At 43.6% G+C, this 23,466-nt stretch overlaps 1 long non-coding RNA gene across 1 annotated transcript in view; it reads right to left on the bottom strand.

Annotated features, from left to right (window-relative positions):
• LOC146177193 (uncharacterized) overlaps positions 1-23,123 on the bottom strand; it is a 118,661-nt gene extending 95,538 nt beyond the window's left edge. Inside the window, exon 1 of the long non-coding RNA XR_014701273.1 lies at positions 23,041-23,123. This is a non-coding gene — a long non-coding RNA (uncharacterized LOC146177193). The remainder of the gene's footprint in view (positions 1-23,040) is intronic.
• Positions 23,124-23,466: the final 343 nt, after the last annotated feature.

The raw sequence follows: 23,466 nt of genomic DNA, 5'->3' as shown, positions 1-23,466 counted from the left end.
CATGGAAAGTGGCCTCGCAGTAGGGCCATGAGACTCCTGCTTGGCCCGCATAATGTGACTTTGCAAAAAAAAAAAAAAAATTAGAAGTGAAGCTCTTTGTATGCTGGTTCGGAAACTTCCTTTGAGCCTTTCTGCAATTGGCTGACAAACAATGAAGGGCTTTTCACATTGATTTTGTAATGTCAACAATGAAAACACGGGGGCCAGTTGGTTGATCATACTGTGGAATACTGCGCTACTTGATAGACCGAGGACACGTTCATTCGTGTCTTGTCCTTGACCTGTCCCCCATCTAGCAAGTAGCGCTGTATTCCCCAGTTTGTGATGTCAACGGTCCCTTATTGCTACTGTGAAATAAGCACGGCTGCTTCATTGTGTAAAAAAAAAAAAATCTCAGTACATATGTCTTTTCAAACCCGCTATGAACTGGTAATCGCATGGAAAGTGGCCTCGCAGTAGGACCATGAGACTCCTGCTTGGCCTGCATAATGTGACTTCGCAACAAAAAAAAAAAAAAAAATTAGAAGTGAAGCTCTTTGTATGCTGGTTCGGAAACTTCCTTTCAGCCTTTCTGCAATTGGCTGACAAACAATGAAGGGCTTTTCACATTGATTTTGTAATGTCAACAATGAAAACACGGGGGCCAGTTGGTTGATCATACTGTGGAATACTGCGCTACTTGATAGACCGAGGACACGTTCATTCGTGTCTTGTCCTTGACCTGTCCCCCATCTAGCAAGTAGAGCTGTATTCCCCAGTTTGTGATGTCAACGGTCCCTTATTGCTACTGTGAAATAAGCACGGCTGCTTCATTGTGTAAAAAAAAAATCTCAGTACATATGTCTTTTCAAACCCGCTATGAACTGGCAAGTGCATGGAAAGCGGCCTCGCAGTAGGCCATGAGACTCCTGCTTGGCCTGCACAATGTGACTTTGCAAAAAAAAGAAAAATTAGAAGTGAAGCTCTTTGTATGCTGGTTCGGAAACTTCCTTTGAGCCTTTCTGCAATTGGCTGACAAACAATGAAGGGCTTTTCACATTGATTTTGTGATGTCAACAATGAAAACACGGGGGCCAGTTGGTTGATCATACTGTGGAATACTGCGCTACTTGATAGACCGAGGACACATTCATTCGTGTGTTGTCCTTCACCTGTCCCCCATCTAGCAAGTAGCGCTGTATTCCCCAGTTTGTGATGTCAACGGTCCCTTATTGCTACTGTGAAATAAGCACGACTGCTTCATTGTGTAAAAAAAGATCTGATTACATATGTCTTTTCAAACCCGCTATGAACTGGCAATCGCATGGGAAGTGGCCTCGCAGTAGGGCCATGAGACTCCTGCTTGGCCTGCACAATGTGACTTTGCAAAAAAAAAAAATTAGAAGTGAAGCTCTTTGTATGCTGGTTCGGAAACTTCCTTTGAGCCTTTCTGCAATTGGCTGACAAACAATGAAGAGCTTTTCACATTGATTTTGTAATGTCAACAATGAAAACACGGGGGCCAGTTGGTTGATCATACTGGGGAATACGGCGCTACTTGATAGACCGGGGACACATTCATTCGTGTGTTGTCCTTCACCTGTCCCCCATCTAGCAAGTAGAGCTGTATTCCCCAGTTTGTGATGTCAACGGTCCCTTATTGCTACTGTGAAATAAGCACGGCTGCTTCATTGTGTAAAAAAAAAAAATCTGAGTACATATGTCTTTTCAAACCCGCTATGAACCGGCAAGTGCATGGAAAGTGGCCTCGCAGTAGGGCCATGAGACTCCTGCTTGGCCCGCATAATGTGACTTTGCAAAAAAAAAAAAAATTAGAAGTGAAGCTCTTTGTATGCTGGTTCAGAAACTTCCTTTGAGCCTTTCTGCAATTGGCTGACAAACAATGAAGGGCTTTTCACATTGATTTTGTAATGTCAGCAATGAAAACACGGGGGCCAGTTGGTTGACCATACTGGGGAATACGGCGCTACTTGATAGACCGGGGACACATTCATTCGTGTGTTGTCCTTCACCTGTCCCCCATCTAGCAAGTAGAGCTGTATTCCCCAGTTTGTGATGTCAACGGTCCCTTATTGCTACTGTGAAATAAGCACGGCTGCTTCATTGTGTAAAAAAAAGATCTGATTACATATGTCTTTTCAAACCCGCTATGAACTGGTAATCGCATGGAAAGTGGCCTCGCAGTAGGGCCATGAGACTCCTGCTTGGCCTGCATAATGTGACTTTGCAAAAAAAAAAAAATTAGAAGTGAAGCTCTTTGTATGCTGGTTCGGAAACTTCCTTTGAGCCTTTCTGCAATTGGCTGACAAACAATGAAGGGCTTTTCACATTGATTTTGTAATGTCAACAATGAAAACACGGGGGCCAGTTGGTTGATCATACTGTGGAATACTGCGCTACTTGATAGACCGAGGACACGTTCATTCGTGTCTTGTCCTTGACCTGTCCCCCATCTAGCAAGTAGCGCTGTATTCCCCAGTTTGTGATGTCAACGGTCCCTTATTGCTACTGTGAAATAAGCACGGCTGCTTCATTGTGTAAAAAAAAAAATCTGAGTACATATGTCTTTTCAAACCCGCTATGAACTGGTAATCGCATGGAAAGTGGCCTCGCAGTAGGGCCATGAGACTCCTGCTTGGCCCGCATAATGTGACTTTGCAAAAAAAAAAAAAATTATAAGTGAAGCTCTTTGTATGCTGGTTCGGAAACTTCCTTTGAGCCTTTCTGCAATTGGCTGACAAACAATGAAGGGCTTTTCACATTGATTTTGTAATGTCAACAATGAAAACACGGGGGCCAGTTGGTTGACCATACTGGGGAATACGGCGCTACTTGATAGACCGGGGACACATTCATTCGTGTGTTGTCCTTCACCTGTCCCCCATCTAGCAAGTAGAGCTGTATTCCCCAGTTTGTGATGTCAACGGTCCCTTATTGCTACTGTGAAATAAGCACGGCTGCTTCATTGTGTAAAAAAAAGATCTGATTACATATGTCTTTTCAAACCCGCTATGAACTGGTAATCGCATGGAAAGTGGCCTCGCAGTAGGGCCATGAGACTCCTGCTTGGCCTGCATAATGTGACTTTGCAAAAAAAAAAAAATTAGAAGTGAAGCTCTTTGTATGCTGGTTCAGAAACTTCCTTTGAGCCTTTCTGCAATTGGCTGACAAACAATGAAGGGCTTTTCACATTGATTTTGTAATGTCAACAATATAAACACGGGGGCCAGTTGGTTGATCATACTGTGGAATACTGCGCTACTTAGACCGAGGACACGTTCATTCGTGTCTTGTCCTTGACCTGTCCCCCATCTAGCAAGTAGAGCTGTATTCCCCAGTTTGTGATGTCAACGGTCCCTTATTGCTACTGTGAAATAAGCACGGCTGCTTCATTGTGTAAAAAAAAAATCTGAGTACATATGTCTTTTCAAACCCGCTATGAACTGGTAATCGCATGGAAAGTGGCCTCGCAGTAGGGCCATGAGACTCCTGCTTGGCCTGCATAATGTGACTTTGCAAAAAAAAAAAAAAAATTAGAAGTGAAGCTCTTTGTATGCTGGTTCGGAAACTTCCTTTGAGCCTTTCTGCAATTGGCTGACAAACAATGAAGGGCTTTTCACATTGATTTTGAAATGTCAACAATGAAAACACGGGGGCCAGTTGGTTGATCATACTGTGGAATACTGCGCTACTTGATAGACCGAGGACACGTTCATTCGTGTCTTGTCCCTGACCTGTCCCCCATCTAGCAAGTAGAGCTGTATTCCCCAGTTTGTGATGTCAACGGTCCCTTATTGCTACTGTGAAATAAGCACGGCTGCTTCATTGTGTAAAAAAAAAATCTCAGTACATATGTCTTTTCAAAAACGCTATGAACTGGCAAGTGCATGGAAAGCGGCCTCGCAGTAGGCCATGAGACTCCTGCTTGGCCTGCACAATGTGACTTTGCAAAAAAAAAAAAAAATTAGAAGTGAAGCTCTTTGTATGCTGGTTCGGAAACTTCCTTTGAGCCTTTCTGCAATTGGCTGACACACAATGAAGGGCTTTTCACATTGATTTTGTAATGTCAACAATGAAAACACGGGGGCCAGTTGGTTGATCATACTATGGAATACTGCGCTACTTGATAGACCGAGGACACATTCATTCGTGTGTTGTCCTTCACCTGTCCCCCATCTAGCAAGTAGCGCTGTATTCCCCAGTTTGTGATGTCAACAGTCCCTTATTGCTACTGTGAAATAAGCACGGCTGCTTCATTGTGTAAAAAAAAAAATCTGAGTACATATGTCTTTTCAAACCCGCTATGAACTGGCAAGTGCGTGGAAAGCGGCCTCGCAGTAGGCCATGAGACTCCTGCTTGGCCTGCATAATGTGACTTTGCAAAAAAAAAAAAAAAATTAGAAGTGAAGCTCTTTGTATGCTGGTCCGGAAACTTCCTTTGAGCCTTTCTGCAATTGGCTGACAAACAATGAAGGGCTTTTCACATTGATTTTGTAATGTCAACAATGAAAACACGCGGGCCAGTTGGTTGATCATACTGGGGAATACGGCGCTACTTGATAGACCGGGGACACATTCATTCGTGTGTTGTCCTTCACCTGTCCCCCATCTAGCAAGTAGAGCTGTATTCCCAGTTTGTGATGTCAACGGTCCCTTATAGCTACTGTGAAATAAGCACAGCTGCTTCATTAAGTAAAAAAAAAAATCTGAGTACATATGTCTTTTCAAACCCGCTATGAACTGGTAATCGCATGGAAAGTGGCCTCGCAGTAGGGCCATGAGACTCCTGCTTGGCCCGCATAACGTGACTTTGCAAAAAAAAAAAAAATTAGAAGTGAAGCTCTTTGTATGCTGGTTCGGAAACTTCCTTTGAGCCTTTCTGCAATTGGCTGACAAACAATGAAGGGCTTTTCACATTGATTTTGTAATGTCAACAATGAAAACACGGGGGCCAGTTGGTTGACCATACTGGGGAATAGGGCGCTACTTGATAGACCGGGGACACATTCATTCGTGTGTTGTCCTTCACCTGTCCCCCATCTAGCAAGTAGAGCTGTATTCCCCAGTTTGTGATGTCAACGGTCCCTTATTGCTACTGTGAAATAAGCACGGCTGCTTCATTGTGTAAAAAAAAGATCTGATTACATATGTCTTTTCAAACCCGCTATGAACTGGTAATCGCATGGAAAGTGGCCTCGCAGTAGGGCCATGAGACTCCTGCTTGGCCTGCATAATGTGACTTTGCAAAAAAAAAAAAAAATTAGAAGTGAAGCTCTTTGTATGCTGGTTCGGAAACTTCCTTTGAGCCTTTCTGCAATTGGCTGACAAACAATGAAGGGCTTTTCACATTGATTTTGTAATGTCAACAATGAAAACACGGGGGCCAGTTGGTTGATCATACTGTGGAATACTGCGCTACTTGATAGACCGAGGACACGTTCATTCGTGTCTTGTCCTTGACCTGTCCCCCATCTAGCAAGTAGCGCTGTATTCCCCAGTTTGTGATGTCAACGGTCCCTTATTGCTACTGTGAAATAAGCACGGCTGCTTCATTGTGTAAAAAAAAAAAAATCTCAGTACATATGTCTTTTCAAACCCGCTATGAACTGGTAATCGCATGGAAAGTGGCCTCGCAGTAGGACCATGAGACTCCTGCTTGGCCTGCATAATGTGACTTCGCAACAAAAAAAAAAAAAATTAGAAGTGAAGCTCTTTGTATGCTGGTTCGGAAACTTCCTTTGAGCCTTTCTGCAATTGGCTGACAAACAATGAAGGGCTTTTCACATTGATTTTGTAATGTCAACAATGAAAACACGGGGGCCAGTTGGTTGATCATACTGTGGAATACTGCGCTACTTGATAGACCGAGGACACGTTCATTCGTGTCTTGTCCTTGACCTGTCCCCCATCTAGCAAGTAGAGCTGTATTCCCCAGTTTGTGATGTCAACGGTCCCTTATTGCTACTGTGAAATAAGCACGGCTGCTTCATTGTGTAAAAAAAAAAATCTCAGTACATATGTCTTTTCAAACCCGCTATGAACTGGCAAGTGCATGGAAAGCGGCCTCGCAGTAGGCCATGAGACTCCTGCTTGGCCTGCACAATGTGACTTTGCAAAAAAAAAGAAAAATTAGAAGTGAAGCTCTTTGTATGCTGGTTCGGAAACTTCCTTTGAGCCTTTCTGCAATTGGCTGACAAACAATGAAGGCCTTTTCACATTGATTTTGTAATGTCAACAATGAAAACACGGGGGCCAGTTGGTTGATCATACTGTGGAATACTGCGCTACTTGATAGACCGAGGACACATTCATTCGTGTGTTGTCCTTCACCTGTCCCCCATCTAGCAAGTAGAGCTGTATTCCCCAGTTTGTGATGTCAACGGTCCCTTATTGCTACTGTGAAATAAGCACGGCTGCTTCATTGTGTAAAAAAAAGATCTGATTACATATGTCTTTTCAAACCCGCTATGAACTGGCAATCGCATGGGAAGTGGCCTCGCAGTAGGGCCATGAGACTCCTGCTTGGCCTGCACAATGTGACTTTGCAAAAAAAAAAAAATTAGAAGTGAAGCTCTTTGTATGCTGGTTCGGAAACTTCCTTTCAGCCTTTCTGCAATTGGCTGACAAACAATGAAGAGCTTTTCACATTGATTTTGTAATGTCAACAATGAAAACACGGGGGCCAGTTGGTTGATCATACTGGGGAATACGGCGCTACTTGATAGACCGGGGACACATTCATTCGTGTGTTGTCCTTCACCTGTCCCCCATCTAGCAAGTAGAGCTGTATTCCCCAGTTTGTGATGTCAACGGTCCCTTATTGCTACTGTGAAATAAGCACGGCTGCTTCATTGTGTAAAAAAAAAAATCTGAGTACATATGTCTTTTCAAACCCGCTATGAACTGGCAAGTGCATGGAAAGCGGCCTCGCAGTAGGCCATGAGACTCCTGCTTGGCCTGCATAATGTGACTTTGCAAAAAAAAAAAAAATTAGAAGTGAAGCTCTTTGTATGCTGGTTCGGAAACTTCCTTTGAGCCTTTCTGCAATTGGCTGACAAACAATGAAGGGCTTTTCACATTGATTTTGTAATGTCAACAATGAAAACACGGGGGCCAGTTGGTTGATCATACTGGGGAATACGGCGCTACTTGATAGACCGGGGACACATTCATTCGTGTGTTGTCCTTCACCTGTCCCCCATCTAGCAAGTAGAGCTGTATTCCCCAGTTTGTGATGTCAACGGTCCCTTATTGCTACTGTGAAATAAGCACGGCTGCTTCATTGTGTAAAAAAAAAAATCTGAGTACATATGTCTTTTCAAACCCGCTATGAACTGGTAATCGCATGGAAAGTGGCCTCGCAGTAGGGCCATGAGACTCCTGCTTGGCCTGCATAATGTGACTTTGCAAAAAAAAAAAAAATTAGAAGTGAAGCTCTTTGTATGCTGGTTCGGAAACTTCCTTTGAGCCTTTCTGCAATTGGCTGACAAACAATGAAGGGCTTTTCACATTGATTTTGTAATGTCAACAATGAAAACACGGGGGCCAGTTGGTTGATCATACTGTGGAATACTGCGCTACTTGATAGACCGAGGACACGTTCATTCGTGTCTTGTCCTTGACCTGTCCCCCATCTAGCAAGTAGAGCTGTATTCCCCAGTTTGTGATGTCAACGGTCCCTTATTGCTACTGTGAAATAAGCACGGCTGCTTCATTGTGTAAAAAAAAAAATCTGAGTACATATGTCTTTTCAAACCCGCTATGAACTGGTAATCCCATGGAAAGTGGCCTCGCAGTAGGGCCATGAGACTCCTGCTTGGCCTGCATAATGTGACTTTGCAAAAAAAAAAAAAAAATTAGAAGTGAAGCTCTTTGTATGCTGGTTCGGAAACTTCCTTTGAGCCTTTCTGCAATTGGCTGACAAACAATGAAGGGCTTTTCACATTGATTTTGTAATGTCAACAATGAAAACACGGGGGCCAGTTGGTTGATCATACTGGGGAATACTGCGCTACTTGATAGACCGAGGACACGTTCATTCGTGTCTTGTCCTTGACCTGTCCCCCATCTAGCAAGTAGAGCTGTATTCCCCAGTTTGTGATGTCAACGGTCCCTTATTGCTACTGTGAAATAAGCACGGCTGCTTCATTGTGTAAAAAAAAAAATCTGAGTACATATGTCTTTTCAAACCCGCTATGAACTGGTAATCACATGGAAAGTGGCCTCGCAGTAGGGCCATGAGACTCCTGCTTGGCCTGCATAATGTGAGTTTGCAAAAAAAAAAAAAAATTAGAAGTGAAGCTCTTTGTATGCTGGTTCGGAAACTTCCTTTGAGCCTTTCTGCAATTGGCTGACAAACAATGAAGGGCTTTTTACATTGATTTTGTAATGTCAACAATGAAAACACGGGGGCCAGTTGGTTCATCATACTTTGGAATACGGCGCTACTTGATAGACCGGGGACACATTCATTCTTGTGTTGTCCTTCACCTGTCCCCCATCTAGCAAGTAGAGCTGTATTCCCCAGTTTGTGATGTCAACGGTCCCTTATTGCTACTGTGAAATAAGCACGGCTGCTTCATTGTGTAAAAAAAAAAATCTGAGTACATATGTCTTTTCAAACCCGCTATAAACTGGTAATCGCATGGAAAGTGGCCTCGCAGTAGGGCCATGAGACTCCTGCTTGGCCCGCATAATGTGACTTAGCAAAAAAAAAAAAAAATTAGAAGTGAAGCTCTTTGTATGCTGGTTCGGAAACTTCCTTTGTGCCTTTCTGCAATTGGCTGACAAACAATGAAGGGCTTTTCACATTGATTTTGTAATGTCAACAATGAAAACACGGGGGCCAGTTGGTTGATCATACTGGGGAATACGGCGCTACTTGATAGACCGGGGACACATTCATTCGTGTGTTGTCCTTCACCTGTCCCCCATCTAGCAAGTAGAGCTGTATTCCCCAGTTTGTGATGTCAACGGTCCCTTATTGCTACTGTGAAATAAGCACGGCTGCTTCATTGTGTAAAAAAAAAAATCTGAGTACATATGTCTTTTCAAACCCGCTATGAACTTGTAATCGCATGGAAAGTGGCCTCGCAGTAGGGCCATGAGACTCCTGCTTGGCCCGCATAATGTGACTTTGCAAAAAAAAAAAAATTAGAAGTGAAGCTCTTTGTATGCTGGTTCAGAAACTTCCTTTGAGCCTTTCTGCAATTGGCTGACAAACAATGAAGGGCTTTTCACATTGATTTTGTAATGTCAACAATGAAAACACGGGGGCCAGTTGGTTGACCATACTGGGGAATACGGCGCTACTTGATAGACCGGGGACACATTCATTCGTGTGTTGTCCTTCACCTGTCCCCCATCTAGCAAGTAGAGCTGTATTCCCCAGTTTGTGATGTCAACGGTCCCTTATTGCTACTGTGAAATAAGCACGGCTGCTTCATTGTGTAAAAAAAAGATCTGATTACATATGTCTTTTCAAACCCGCTATGAACTGGTAATCGCATGGAAAGTGGCCTCGCAGTAGGGCCATCAGACTCCTGCTTGGCCTGCATAATGTGACTTTGCAAAAAAAAAAAAAAATTAGAAGTGAAGCTCTTTGTATGCTGGTTCGGAAACTTCCTTTGAGCCTTTCTGCAATTGGCTGACAAACAATGAAGGGCTTTTCACATTGATTTTGTAATGTCAACAATGAAAACACGGGGGCCAGTTGGTTGATCATACTGTGGAATACTGCGCTACTTGATAGACCGAGGACACGTTCATTCGTGTCTTGTCCTTGACCTGTCCCCCATCTAGCAAGTAGAGCTGTATTCCCCAGTTTGTGATGTCAACGGTCCCTTATTGCTACTGTGAAATAAGCACGGCTGCTTCATTGTGTAAAAAAAAAAATCTGAGTACATATGTCTTTTCAAACCCGCTATGAACTGGTAATCGCATGGAAAGTGGCCTCGCAGTAGGGCCATGAGACTCCTGCTTGGCCTGCACAATGTGACTTTGCAAAAAAAAAAAAATTAGAAGTGAAGCTCTTTGTATGCTGGTTCGGAAACTTCCTTTGAGCCTTTCTGCAATTGGCTGACAAACAATGAAGGGCTTTTCACATTGATTTTGTAATGTCAACAATGAAAACACGGGGGCCAGTTGGTTGACCATACTGGGGAATACGGCGCTACTTGATAGACCGGGGACACATTCATTCGTGTGTTGTCCTTCACCTGTCCCCCATCTAGCAAGTAGAGCTGTATTCCCCAGTTTGTGATGTCAACGGTCCCTTATTGCTACTGTGAAATAAGCACGGCTGCTTCATTGTGTAAAAAAAAGATCTGATTACATATGTCTTTTCAAACCCGCTATGAACTGGTAATCGCATGGAAAGTGGCCTCGCAGTAGGGCCATGAGACTCCTGCTTGGCCTGCATAATGTGACTTTGCAAAAAAAAAAAAATTAGAAGTGAAGCTCTTTGTATGCTGGTTCAGAAACTTCCTTTGAGCCTTTCTGCAATTGGCTGACAAACAATGAAGGGCTTTTCACATTGATTTTGTAATGTCAACAATATAAACACGGGGGCCAGTTGGTTGATCATACTGTGGAATACTGCGCTACTTAGACCGAGGACACGTTCATTCGTGTCTTGTCCTTGACCTGTCCCCCATCTAGCAAGTAGAGCTGTATTCCCCAGTTTGTGATGTCAACGGTCCCTTATTGCTACTGTGAAATAAGCACGGCTGCTTCATTGTGTAAAAAAAAAATCTGAGTACATATGTCTTTTCAAACCCGCTATGAACTGGTAATCGCATGGAAAGTGGCCTCGCAGTAGGGCCATGAGACTCCTGCTTGGCCTGCATAATGTGACTTTGCAAAAAAAAAAAAAAAATTAGAAGTGAAGCTCTTTGTATGCTGGTTCGGAAACTTCCTTTGAGCCTTTCTGCAATTGGCTGACAAACAATGAAGGGCTTTTCACATTGATTTTGAAATGTCAACAATGAAAACACGGGGGCCAGTTGGTTGATCATACTGTGGAATACTGCGCTACTTGATAGACCGAGGACACGTTCATTCGTGTCTTGTCCCTGACCTGTCCCCCATCTAGCAAGTAGAGCTGTATTCCCCAGTTTGTGATGTCAACGGTCCCTTATTGCTACTGTGAAATAAGCACGGCTGCTTCATTGTGTAAAAAAAAAATCTCAGTACATATGTCTTTTCAAAAACGCTATGAACTGGCAAGTGCATGGAAAGCGGCCTCGCAGTAGGCCATGAGACTCCTGCTTGGCCTGCACAATGTGACTTTGCAAAAAAAAAAAAAAATTAGAAGTGAAGCTCTTTGTATGCTGGTTCGGAAACTTCCTTTGAGCCTTTCTGCAATTGGCTGACACACAATGAAGGGCTTTTCACATTGATTTTGTAATGTCAACAATGAAAACACGGGGGCCAGTTGGTTGATCATACTATGGAATACTGCGCTACTTGATAGACCGAGGACACATTCATTCGTGTGTTGTCCTTCACCTGTCCCCCATCTAGCAAGTAGCGCTGTATTCCCCAGTTTGTGATGTCAACAGTCCCTTATTGCTACTGTGAAATAAGCACGGCTGCTTCATTGTGTAAAAAAAAAAATCTGAGTACATATGTCTTTTCAAACCCGCTATGAACTGGCAAGTGCGTGGAAAGCGGCCTCGCAGTAGGCCATGAGACTCCTGCTTGGCCTGCATAATGTGACTTTGCAAAAAAAAAAAAAAATTAGAAGTGAAGCTCTTTGTATGCTGGTCCGGAAACTTCCTTTGAGCCTTTCTGCAATTGGCTGACAAACAATGAAGGGCTTTTCACATTGATTTTGTAATGTCAACAATGAAAACACGCGGGCCAGTTGGTTGATCATACTGGGGAATACGGCGCTACTTGATAGACCGGGGACACATTCATTCGTGTGTTGTCCTTCACCTGTCCCCCATCTAGCAAGTAGAGCTGTATTCCCAGTTTGTGATGTCAACGGTCCCTTATAGCTACTGTGAAATAAGCACAGCTGCTTCATTAAGTAAAAAAAAAAATCTGAGTACATATGTCTTTTCAAACCCGCTATGAACTGGTAATCGCATGGAAAGTGGCCTCGCAGTAGGGCCATGAGACTCCTGCTTGGCCCGCATAACGTGACTTTGCAAAAAAAAAAAAAATTAGAAGTGAAGCTCTTTGTATGCTGGTTCGGAAACTTCCTTTGAGCCTTTCTGCAATTGGCTGACAAACAATGAAGGGCTTTTCACATTGATTTTGTAATGTCAACAATGAAAACACGGGGGCCAGTTGGTTGACCATACTGGGGAATAGGGCGCTACTTGATAGACCGGGGACACATTCATTCGTGTGTTGTCCTTCACCTGTCCCCCATCTAGCAAGTAGAGCTGTATTCCCCAGTTTGTGATGTCAACGGTCCCTTATTGCTACTGTGAAATAAGCACGGCTGCTTCATTGTGTAAAAAAAAGATCTGATTACATATGTCTTTTCAAACCCGCTATGAACTGGTAATCGCATGGAAAGTGGCCTCGCAGTAGGGCCATGAGACTCCTGCTTGGCCTGCATAATGTGACTTTGCAAAAAAAAAAAAAAATTAGAAGTGAAGCTCTTTGTATGCTGGTTCGGAAACTTCCTTTGAGCCTTTCTGCAATTGGCTGACAAACAATGAAGGGCTTTTCACATTGATTTTGTAATGTCAACAATGAAAACACGGGGGCCAGTTGGTTGATCATACTGTGGAATACTGCGCTACTTGATAGACCGAGGACACGTTCATTCGTGTCTTGTCCTTGACCTGTCCCCCATCTAGCAAGTAGCGCTGTATTCCCCAGTTTGTGATGTCAACGGTCCCTTATTGCTACTGTGAAATAAGCACGGCTGCTTCATTGTGTAAAAAAAAAAAAATCTCAGTACATATGTCTTTTCAAACCCGCTATGAACTGGTAATCGCATGGAAAGTGGCCTCGCAGTAGGACCATGAGACTCCTGCTTGGCCTGCATAATGTGACTTCGCAACAAAAAAAAAAAAAATTAGAAGTGAAGCTCTTTGTATGCTGGTTCGGAAACTTCCTTTGAGCCTTTCTGCAATTGGCTGACAAACAATGAAGGGCTTTTCACATTGATTTTGTAATGTCAACAATGAAAACACGGGGGCCAGTTGGTTGATCATACTGTGGAATACTGCGCTACTTGATAGACCGAGGACACGTTCATTCGTGTCTTGTCCTTGACCTGTCCCCCATCTAGCAAGTAGAGCTGTATTCCCCAGTTTGTGATGTCAACGGTCCCTTATTGCTACTGTGAAATAAGCACGGCTGCTTCATTGTGTAAAAAAAAAAATCTCAGTACATATGTCTTTTCAAACCCGCTATGAACTGGCAAGTGCATGGAAAGCGGCCTCGCAGTAGGCCATGAGACTCCTGCTTGGCCTGCACAATGTGACTTTGCAAAAAAAAAGAAAAATTAGAAGTGAAGCTCTTTGTATGCTGGTTCGGAAACTTCCTTTGAGCCTTTCTGCAATTGGCTGACAAACAATGAAGGCCTTTTCACATTGATTTTGTAATGTCAACAATGAAAACACGGGGGCCAGTTGGTTGATCATACTGTGGAATACTGCGCTACTTGATAGACCGAGGACACATTCATTCGTGTGTTGTCCTTCACCTGTCCCCCATCTAGCAAGTAGAGCTGTATTCCCCAGTTTGTGATGTCAACGGTCCCTTATTGCTACTGTGAAATAAGCACGGCTGCTTCATTGTGTAAAAAAAAGATCTGATTACATATGTCTTTTCAAACCCGCTATGAACTGGCAATCGCATGGGAAGTGGCCTCGCAGTAGGGCCATGAGACTCCTGCTTGGCCTGCACAATGTGACTTTGCAAAAAAAAAAAAATTAGAAGTGAAGCTCTTTGTATGCTGGTTCGGAAACTTCCTTTCAGCCTTTCTGCAATTGGCTGACAAACAATGAAGAGCTTTTCACATTGATTTTGTAATGTCAACAATGAAAACACGGGGGCCAGTTGGTTGATCATACTGGGGAATACGGCGCTACTTGATAGACCGGGGACACATTCATTCGTGTGTTGTCCTTCACCTGTCCCCCATCTAGCAAGTAGAGCTGTATTCCCCAGTTTGTGATGTCAACGGTCCCTTATTGCTACTGTGAAATAAGCACGGCTGCTTCATTGTGTAAAAAAAAAAATCTGAGTACATATGTCTTTTCAAACCCGCTATGAACTGGCAAGTGCATGGAAAGCGGCCTCGCAGTAGGCCATGAGACTCCTGCTTGGCCTGCATAATGTGACTTTGCAAAAAAAAAAAAAATTAGAAGTGAAGCTCTTTGTATGCTGGTTCGGAAACTTCCTTTGAGCCTTTCTGCAATTGGCTGACAAACAATGAAGGGCTTTTCACATTGATTTTGTAATGTCAACAATGAAAACACGGGGGCCAGTTGGTTGATCATACTGGGGAATACGGCGCTACTTGATAGACCGGGGACACATTCATTCGTGTGTTGTCCTTCACCTGTCCCCCATCTAGCAAGTAGAGCTGTATTCCCCAGTTTGTGATGTCAACGGTCCCTTATTGCTACTGTGAAATAAGCACGGCTGCTTCATTGTGTAAAAAAAAAAATCTGAGTACATATGTCTTTTCAAACCCGCTATGAACTGGTAATCGCATGGAAAGTGGCCTCGCAGTAGGGCCATGAGACTCCTGCTTGGCCTGCATAATGTGACTTTGCAAAAAAAAAAAAAATTAGAAGTGAAGCTCTTTGTATGCTGGTTCGGAAACTTCCTTTGAGCCTTTCTGCAATTGGCTGACAAACAATGAAGGGCTTTTCACATTGATTTTGTAATGTCAACAATGAAAACACGGGGGCCAGTTGGTTGATCATACTGTGGAATACTGCGCTACTTGATAGACCGAGGACACGTTCATTCGTGTCTTGTCCTTGACCTGTCCCCCATCTAGCAAGTAGAGCTGTATTCCCCAGTTTGTGATGTCAACGGTCCCTTATTGCTACTGTGAAATAAGCACGGCTGCTTCATTGTGTAAAAAAAAAAATCTGAGTACATATGTCTTTTCAAACCCGCTATGAACTGGTAATCCCATGGAAAGTGGCCTCGCAGTAGGGCCATGAGACTCCTGCTTGGCCTGCATAATGTGACTTTGCAAAAAAAAAAAAAAAATTAGAAGTGAAGCTCTTTGTATGCTGGTTCGGAAACTTCCTTTGAGCCTTTCTGCAATTGGCTGACAAACAATGAAGGGCTTTTCACATTGATTTTGTAATGTCAACAATGAAAACACGGGGGCCAGTTGGTTGATCATACTGGGGAATACTGCGCTACTTGATAGACCGAGGACACGTTCATTCGTGTCTTGTCCTTGACCTGTCCCCCATCTAGCAAGTAGAGCTGTATTCCCCAGTTTGTGATGTCAACGGTCCCTTATTGCTACTGTGAAATAAGCACGGCTGCTTCATTGTGTAAAAAAAAAAATCTGAGTACATATGTCTTTTCAAACCCGCTATGAACTGGTAATCACATGGAAAGTGGCCTCGCAGTAGGGCCATGAGACTCCTGCTTGGCCTGCATAATGTGAGTTTGCAAAAAAAAAAAAAAATTAGAAGTGAAGCTCTTTGTATGCTGGTTCGGAAACTTCCTTTGAGCCTTTCTGCAATTGGCTGACAAACAATGAAGGGCTTTTTACATTGATTTTGTAATGTCAACAATGAAAACACGGGGGCCAGTTGGTTCATCATACTTTGGAATACGGCGCTACTTGATAGACCGGGGACACATTCATTCTTGTGTTGTCCTTCACCTGTCCCCCATCTAGCAAGTAGAGCTGTATTCCCCAGTTTGTGATGTCAACGGTCCCTTATTGCTACTGTGAAATAAGCACGGCTGCTTCATTGTGTAAAAAAAAAAATCTGAGTACATATGTCTTTTCAAACCCGCTATAAACTGGTAATCGCATGGAAAGTGGCCTCGCAGTAGGGCCATGAGACTCCTGCTTGGCCCGCATAATGTGACTTAGCAAAAAAAAAAAAAAATTAGAAGTGAAGCTCTTTGTATGCTGGTTCGGAAACTTCCTTTGTGCCTTTCTGCAATTGGCTGACAAACAATGAAGGGCTTTTCACATTGATTTTGTAATGTCAACAATGAAAACACGGGGGCCAGTTGGTTGATCATACTGGGGAATACGGCGCTACTTGATAGACCGGGGACACATTCATTCGTGTGTTGTCCTTCACCTGTCCCCCATCTAGCAAGTAGAGCTGTATTCCCCAGTTTGTGATGTCAACGGTCCCTTATTGCTACTGTGAAATAAGCACGGCTGCTTCATTGTGTAAAAAAAAAAAATCTGAGTACATATGTCTTTTCAAACCCGCTATGAACTTGTAATCGCATGGAAAGTGGCCTCGCAGTAGGGCCATGAGACTCCTGCTTGGCCCGCATAATGTGACTTTGCAAAAAAAAAAAAATTAGAAGTGAAGCTCTTTGTATGCTGGTTCAGAAACTTCCTTTGAGCCTTTCTGCAATTGGCTGACAAACAATGAAGGGCTTTTCACATTGATTTTGTAATGTCAACAATGAAAACACGGGGGCCAGTTGGTTGACCATACTGGGGAATACGGCGCTACTTGATAGACCGGGGACACATTCATTCGTGTGTTGTCCTTCACCTGTCCCCCATCTAGCAAGTAGAGCTGTATTCCCCAGTTTGTGATGTCAACGGTCCCTTATTGCTACTGTGAAATAAGCACGGCTGCTTCATTGTGTAAAAAAAAGATCTGATTACATATGTCTTTTCAAACCCGCTATGAACTGGTAATCGCATGGAAAGTGGCCTCGCAGTAGGGCCATCAGACTCCTGCTTGGCCTGCATAATGTGACTTTGCAAAAAAAAAAAAAAATTAGAAGTGAAGCTCTTTGTATGCTGGTTCGGAAACTTCCTTTGAGCCTTTCTGCAATTGGCTGACAAACAATGAAGGGCTTTTCACATTGATTTTGTAATGTCAACAATGAAAACACGGGGGCCAGTTGGTTGATCATACTGTGGAATACTGCGCTACTTGATAGACCGAGGACACGTTCATTCGTGTCTTGTCCTTGACCTGTCCCCCATCTAGCAAGTAGAGCTGTATTCCCCAGTTTGTGATGTCAACGGTCCCTTATTGCTACTGTGAAATAAGCACGGCTGCTTCATTGTGTAAAAAAAAAAATCTGAGTACATATGTCTTTTCAAACCCGCTATGAACTGGTAATCGCATGGAAAGTGGCCTCGCAGTAGGGCCATGAGACTCCTGCTTGGCCTGCACAATGTGACTTTGCAAAAAAAAAAAAATTAGAAGTGAAGCTCTTTGTATGCTGGTTCGGAAACTTCCTTTGAGCCTTTCTGCAATTGGCTGACAAACAATGAAGGGCTTTTCACATTGATTTTGTAATGTCAACAATGAAAACACGGGGGCCAGTTGGTTGATCATACTGTGGAATACTGCGCTACTTGATAGACCGAGGACACGTTCATTCGTGTCTTGTCCTTGACCTGTCCCCCATCTAGCAAGTAGAGCTGTATTCCCCAGTTTGTGATGTCAACGGTCCCTTATTGCTACTGTGAAATAAGCACGGCTGCTTCATTGTGTAAAAAAAAAATCTGAGTACATATGTCTTTTCAAACCCGCTATGAACTGGCAAGTGCATGGAAAGCGGCCTCGCAGTAGGCCATGAGACTCCTGCTTGGCCTGCACAATGTGACTTTGCAAAAAAAAAAAAAATTAGAAGTGAAGCTCTTTGTATGCTGGTTCGGAAACTTCCTTTGAGCCTTTCTGCAATTGGCTGACAAACAATGAAGGGCTTTTCACATTGATTTTGTAATGTCAACAATGAAAACACGGGGGCCAGTTGGTTGATCATACTGTGCAATACTGCGCTACTTGATAGACCGAGGACACGTTCATTCGTGTCTTGTCCTTGACCTGTCCCCCATCTAGCAAGTAGAGCTGTATTCCCCAGTTTGTGATGTCAACGGTCCCTTATTGCTACTGTGAAATAAGCACGGCTGCTTCATTGTGTAAAAAAAAAAATCTGAGTACATATGTCTTTTCAAACCCGCTATAAACTGGTAATCGCATGGAAAGTGGCCTCGCAGTAGGGCCATGAGACTCCTGCTTGGCCCGCATAATGTGACTTAGCAAAAAAAAAAAAAAATTATAAGTGAATCTCTTTGTATGCTGGTTCGGAAACTTCCTTTGTGCCTTTCTGCAATTGGCTGACAAACAATGAAGGGCTTTTCACATTGATTTTGTAATGTCAACAATGAAAACACGGGGGCCAGTTGGTTGATCATACTGGGGAATACGGCGCTACTTGATAGACCGGGGACACATTCATTCGTGTGTTGTCCTTCACCTGTCCCCCATCTAGCAAGTAGAGCTGTATTCCCCAGTTTGTGATGTCAACGGTCCCTTATTGCTACTGTGAAATAAGCACGGCTGCTTCATTGTGTAAAAAAAAAAATCTGAGTACATATGTCTTTTCAAACCCGCTATGAACTTGTAATCGCATGGAAAGTGGCCTCGCAGTAGGGCCATGAGACTCCTGCTTGGCCCGCATAATGTGACTTTGCAAAAAAAAAAAAATTAGAAGTGAAGCTCTTTGTATGCTGGTTCAGAAACTTCCTTTGAGCCTTTCTGCAATTGGCTGACAAACAATGAAGGGCTTTTAACATTGATTTTGTAATGTCAACAATGAAAACACGGGGGCCAGTTGGTTGACCATACTGGGGAATACGGCGCTACTTGATAGACCGGGGACACATTCATTCGTGTGTTGTCCTTCACCTGTCCCCCATCTAGCAAGTAGAGCTGTATTCCCCAGTTTGTGATGTCAACGGTCCCTTATTGCTACTGTGAAATAAGCACGGCTGCTTCATTGTGTAAAAAAAAGATCTGATTACATATGTCTTTTCAAACCCGCTATGAACTGGTAATCGCATGGAAAGTGGCCTCGCAGTAGGGCCATCAGACTCCTGCTTGGCCTGCATAATGTGACTTTGCAAAAAAAAAAAAAAAATTAGAAGTGAAGCTCTTTGTATGCTGGTTCGGAAACTTCCTTTGAGCCTTTCTGCAATTGGCTGACAAACAATGAAGGGCTTTTCACATTGATTTTGTAATGTCAACAATGAAAACACGGGGGCCAGTTGGTTGATCATACTGTGGAATACTGCGCTACTTGATAGACCGAGGACACGTTCATTCGTGTCTTGTCCTTGACCTGTCCCCCATCTAGCAAGTAGAGCTGTATTCCCCAGTTTGTGATGTCAACGGTCCCTTATTGCTACTGTGAAATAAGCACGGCTGCTTCATTGTGTAAAAAAAAAAATCTGAGTACATATGTCTTTTCAAACCCGCTATGAACTGGTAATCGCATGGAAAGTGGCCTCGCAGTAGGGCCATGAGACTCCTGCTTGGCCTGCACAATGTGACTTTGCAAAAAAAAAAAAATTAGAAGTGAAGCTCTTTGTATGCTGGTTCGGAAACTTCCTTTGAGCCTTTCTGCAATTGGCTGACAAACAATGAAGGGCTTTTCACATTGATTTTGTAATGTCAACAATGAAAACACGGGGGCCAGTTGGTTGATCATACTGTGGAATACTGCGCTACTTGATAGACCGAGGACACGTTCATTCGTGTCTTGTCCTTGACCTGTCCCCCATCTAGCAAGTAGAGCTGTATTCCCCAGTTTGTGATGTCAACGGTCCCTTATTGCTACTGTGAAATAAGCACGGCTGCTTCATTGTGTAAAAAAAAAATCTGAGTACATATGTCTTTTCAAACCCGCTATGAACTGGCAAGTGCATGGAAAGCGGCCTCGCAGTAGGCCATGAGACTCCTGCTTGGCCTGCACAATGTGACTTTGCAAAAAAAAAAAAATTAGAAGTGAAGCTCTTTGTATGCTGGTTCGGAAACTTCCTTTGAGCCTTTCTGCAATTGGCTGACAAACAATGAAGGGCTTTTCACATTGATTTTGTAATGTCAACAATGAAAACACGGGGGCCAGTTGGTTGATCATACTGTGCAATACTGCGCTACTTGATAGACCGAGGACACGTTCATTCGTGTCTTGTCCTTGACCTGTCCCCCATCTAGCAAGTAGAGCTGTATTCCCCAGTTTGTGATGTCAACGGTCCCTTATTGCTACTGTGAAATAAGCACGGCTGCTTCATTGTGTAAAAAAAAAAAATCTCAGTACATATGTCTTTTCAAACCCGCTATGAACTGGTAATCGCATGGAAAGTGGCCTCGCAGTAGGGCCATGAGACTCCTGCTTGGCCTGCACAATGTGACTTTGCAAAAAAAAAAAAAATTAGAAGTGAAGCTCTTTGTATGCTGGTTCGGAAACTTCCTTTGAGCCTTTCTGCAATTGGCTGACAAACAATGAAGGGCTTTTCACATTGATTTTGTAATGTCAACAATGAAAACACGGGGGCCAGTTGGTTGATCATACTGTGGAATACTGCGCTACTTGATAGACCGAGGACACGTTCATTCGTGTCTTGTCCTTGACCTGTCCCCCATCTAGCAAGTAGCGCAGTATTCCCCAGTTTGTGATGTCAACGGTCCCTTATTGCTACTGTGAAATAAGCACGGCTGCTTCATTGTGTAAAAAAAAAAATCTGAGTACATATGTCTTTTCAAACCCGCTATGAACTGGCAAGTGCATGGAAAGCGGCCTCGCAGTAGGCCATGAGACTCCTGCTTGGCCTGCACAATGTGACTTTGCAAAAAAAAAAAAAAATTAGAAGTGAAGCTCTTTGTATGCTGGTTCGGAAACTTCCTTTGAGCCTTTCTGCAATTGGCTGACAAACAATGAAGGGCTTTTCACATTGATTTTGTAATGTCAACAATGAAAACACGGGGGCCAGTTGGTTGATCATACTGTGCAATACTGCGCTACTTGATAGACCGAGGACACGTTCATTCGTGTCTTGTCCTTGACCTGTCCCCCATCTAGCAAGTAGAGCTGTATTCCCCAGTTTGTGATGTCAACGGTCCCTTATTGCTACTGTGAAATAAGCACGGCTGCTTCATTGTGTAAAAAAAAAAAAATCTCAGTACATATGTCTTTTCAAACCCGCTATGAACTGGTAATTGCATGGAAAGTGGCCTCGCAGTAGGGCCATGAGACTCCTGCTTGGCCTGCACAATGTGACTTTGCAAAAAAAAAAAAATTAGAAGTGAAGCTCTTTGTATGCTGGTTCGGAAACTTCCTTTGAGCCTTTCTGCAATTGGCTGACAAACAACGAAGGGCTTTTCACATTGATTTTGTAATGTCAACAATGAAAACACGGGGGCCAGTTGGTTGATCATACTGTGGAATACTGCGCTACTTGATAGACCGAGGACACGTTCATTCGTGTCTTGTCCTTGACCTGTCCCCCATCTAGCAAGTAGAGCTGTATTCCCCAGTTTGTGATGTCAACGGTCCCTTATTGCTACTGTGAAATAAGCACGGCTGCTTCATTGTGTAAAAAAAAAATCTGAGTACATATGTCTTTTCAAACCCGCTATGAACTGGCAAGTGCATGGAAAGCGGCCTCGCAGTAGGCCATGAGACTCCTGCTTGGCCTGCACAATGTGACTTTGCAAAAAAAAAAAATTAGAAGTGAAGCTCTTTGTATGCTGGTTCGGAAACTTCCTTTGAGCCTTTCTGCAATTGGCTGACAAACAATGAAGGGCTTTTCACATTGGTTTTGTAATGTCAACAATGAAAACACGGGGGCCAGTTGGTTGATCATACTGTGGAATACTGCGCTACTTGATAGACCGAGGACACGTTCATTCGTGTCTTGTCCTTGACCTGTCCCCCATCTAGCAAGTAGCGCTGTATTCCCCAGTTTGTGATGTCAATGGTCCCTTATTGCTACTGTGAAATAAGCAGGGCTGCTTCATTGTGTAAAAAAAAAATCTGAGTACATATGTCTTTTGAAACCCGCTATGAACTGGCAAGTGCATGGAAAGCGGCCTCGCAGTAGGCCATGAGACTCCTGCTTGGCCTGCACAATGTGACTTTGCAAAAAAAAAAAAAAATTAGAAGTGAAGCTCTTTGTATGCTGGTTTGGAAACTTCCTTTGAGCCTTTCTGCAATTGGCTGACAAACAATGAAGAGCTTTTCACATTGATTTTGTAATGTCAACAATGAAAACACGGGGGCCAGTTGGTTGATCATACTGTGGAATACTGCGCTACTTGATAGACCTAGGACACGTTCATTCGTGTCTTGTCCTTGACCTGTCCCCCATCTAGCAAGTAGAGCTGTATTCCCCAGTTTGTGATGTCAACGGTCCCTTATTGCTACTGTGAAAGAAGCACGGCTGCTTCATTGTGTAAAAAAAAAATCTGAGTACATATGTCTTTTCAAACCCGCTATGAACTGGCAAGTGCATGGAAAGCGGCTTCGCAGTAGGCCATGAGACTCCTGCTTGGCCTGCATAATGTCGCGAAAAAAAAAATAGAAGTAAAGCTCTTTGTATGACTATGTTTGGAAACTTCCCTTGAGCATTTCTGCATGTCGCTGACAAACATTGAAGGGCTTCCAAATCACAAGAAAACGCAAGAAAACGCGACAAATTTTGAAATGCAAACAGTAGTTCCTCACGTTTCACGAGTCCTACACTACAATCGATGTTTCCGGCATTACCTTGAAACGCACATATTACTTGCGCAAGAGAAAACTAAGCTCCGTTTCCTTTCATTCAGATGTTCATTATTTTAGGCTGAACACCGACTTCGGCATTTATATCGAACTGCTAGTAGAAGCACTTTATTAAAAGGAACTGCAAATAGCGATACAAATGTTCTACGAACACTGGGTTGTGCAAGGTGCACCGAAGAATATAACAAGGACCATCGCTGCGCTACGCAGTTAAATCTAAATGAGGTATCCAGCCACAGATGCTCGCGTACACAACAGTGCATCGCAAGCGTTGCAGCACAGGCAGAACAACTACTATAATGAATGCTTTACCTGCAAATGCGATGACTTGCCTCAAGTGCTTCTTTTCCGGTGCGGTTCGAACCCGGCAGACGCTTGCAGCGTTGAACGTGAACGCATTGCGGCTTCGTTCCGGTTGGCGTAACTTAACCTGTTGCCAGACTATGCTACCAGTGTTTCCACCAAATTTGACGGCCAAATTTGACGGGCACAGTGTGGCTCGTCCACCACTCCCTCACTCACTTCCTCGGAACTTTCCTCCTCGCAATAATCGCCGCGCTCGTCCACCACTCCCTCACTCACTTCCTCGAATCGCCGCGCTCGCTATGACCGTTACGCGCGCTCGCTGTTGGCGGCTGCGAATTTCTATGACCGTTGGCGGCTGCGAATTTCGACTACGCGTGCTGCGAGTTGTTTTTTCTTCTTCCGGTTATTCTTGGCAATGTTTTCCTCCTTTCA

Source organism: Amblyomma maculatum, chromosome 10 (genome assembly GCF_055883805.1).
Source record: "Amblyomma maculatum isolate TAMU_Amacu chromosome 10, ASM5588380v1, whole genome shotgun sequence".
NCBI classification, from domain to species: Eukaryota; Metazoa; Arthropoda; class Arachnida; order Ixodida; family Ixodidae; genus Amblyomma; species Amblyomma maculatum.
Note: the sequence above shows the minus strand (reverse complement) of the source record. Positions and strands in the feature narration are given on the sequence as shown.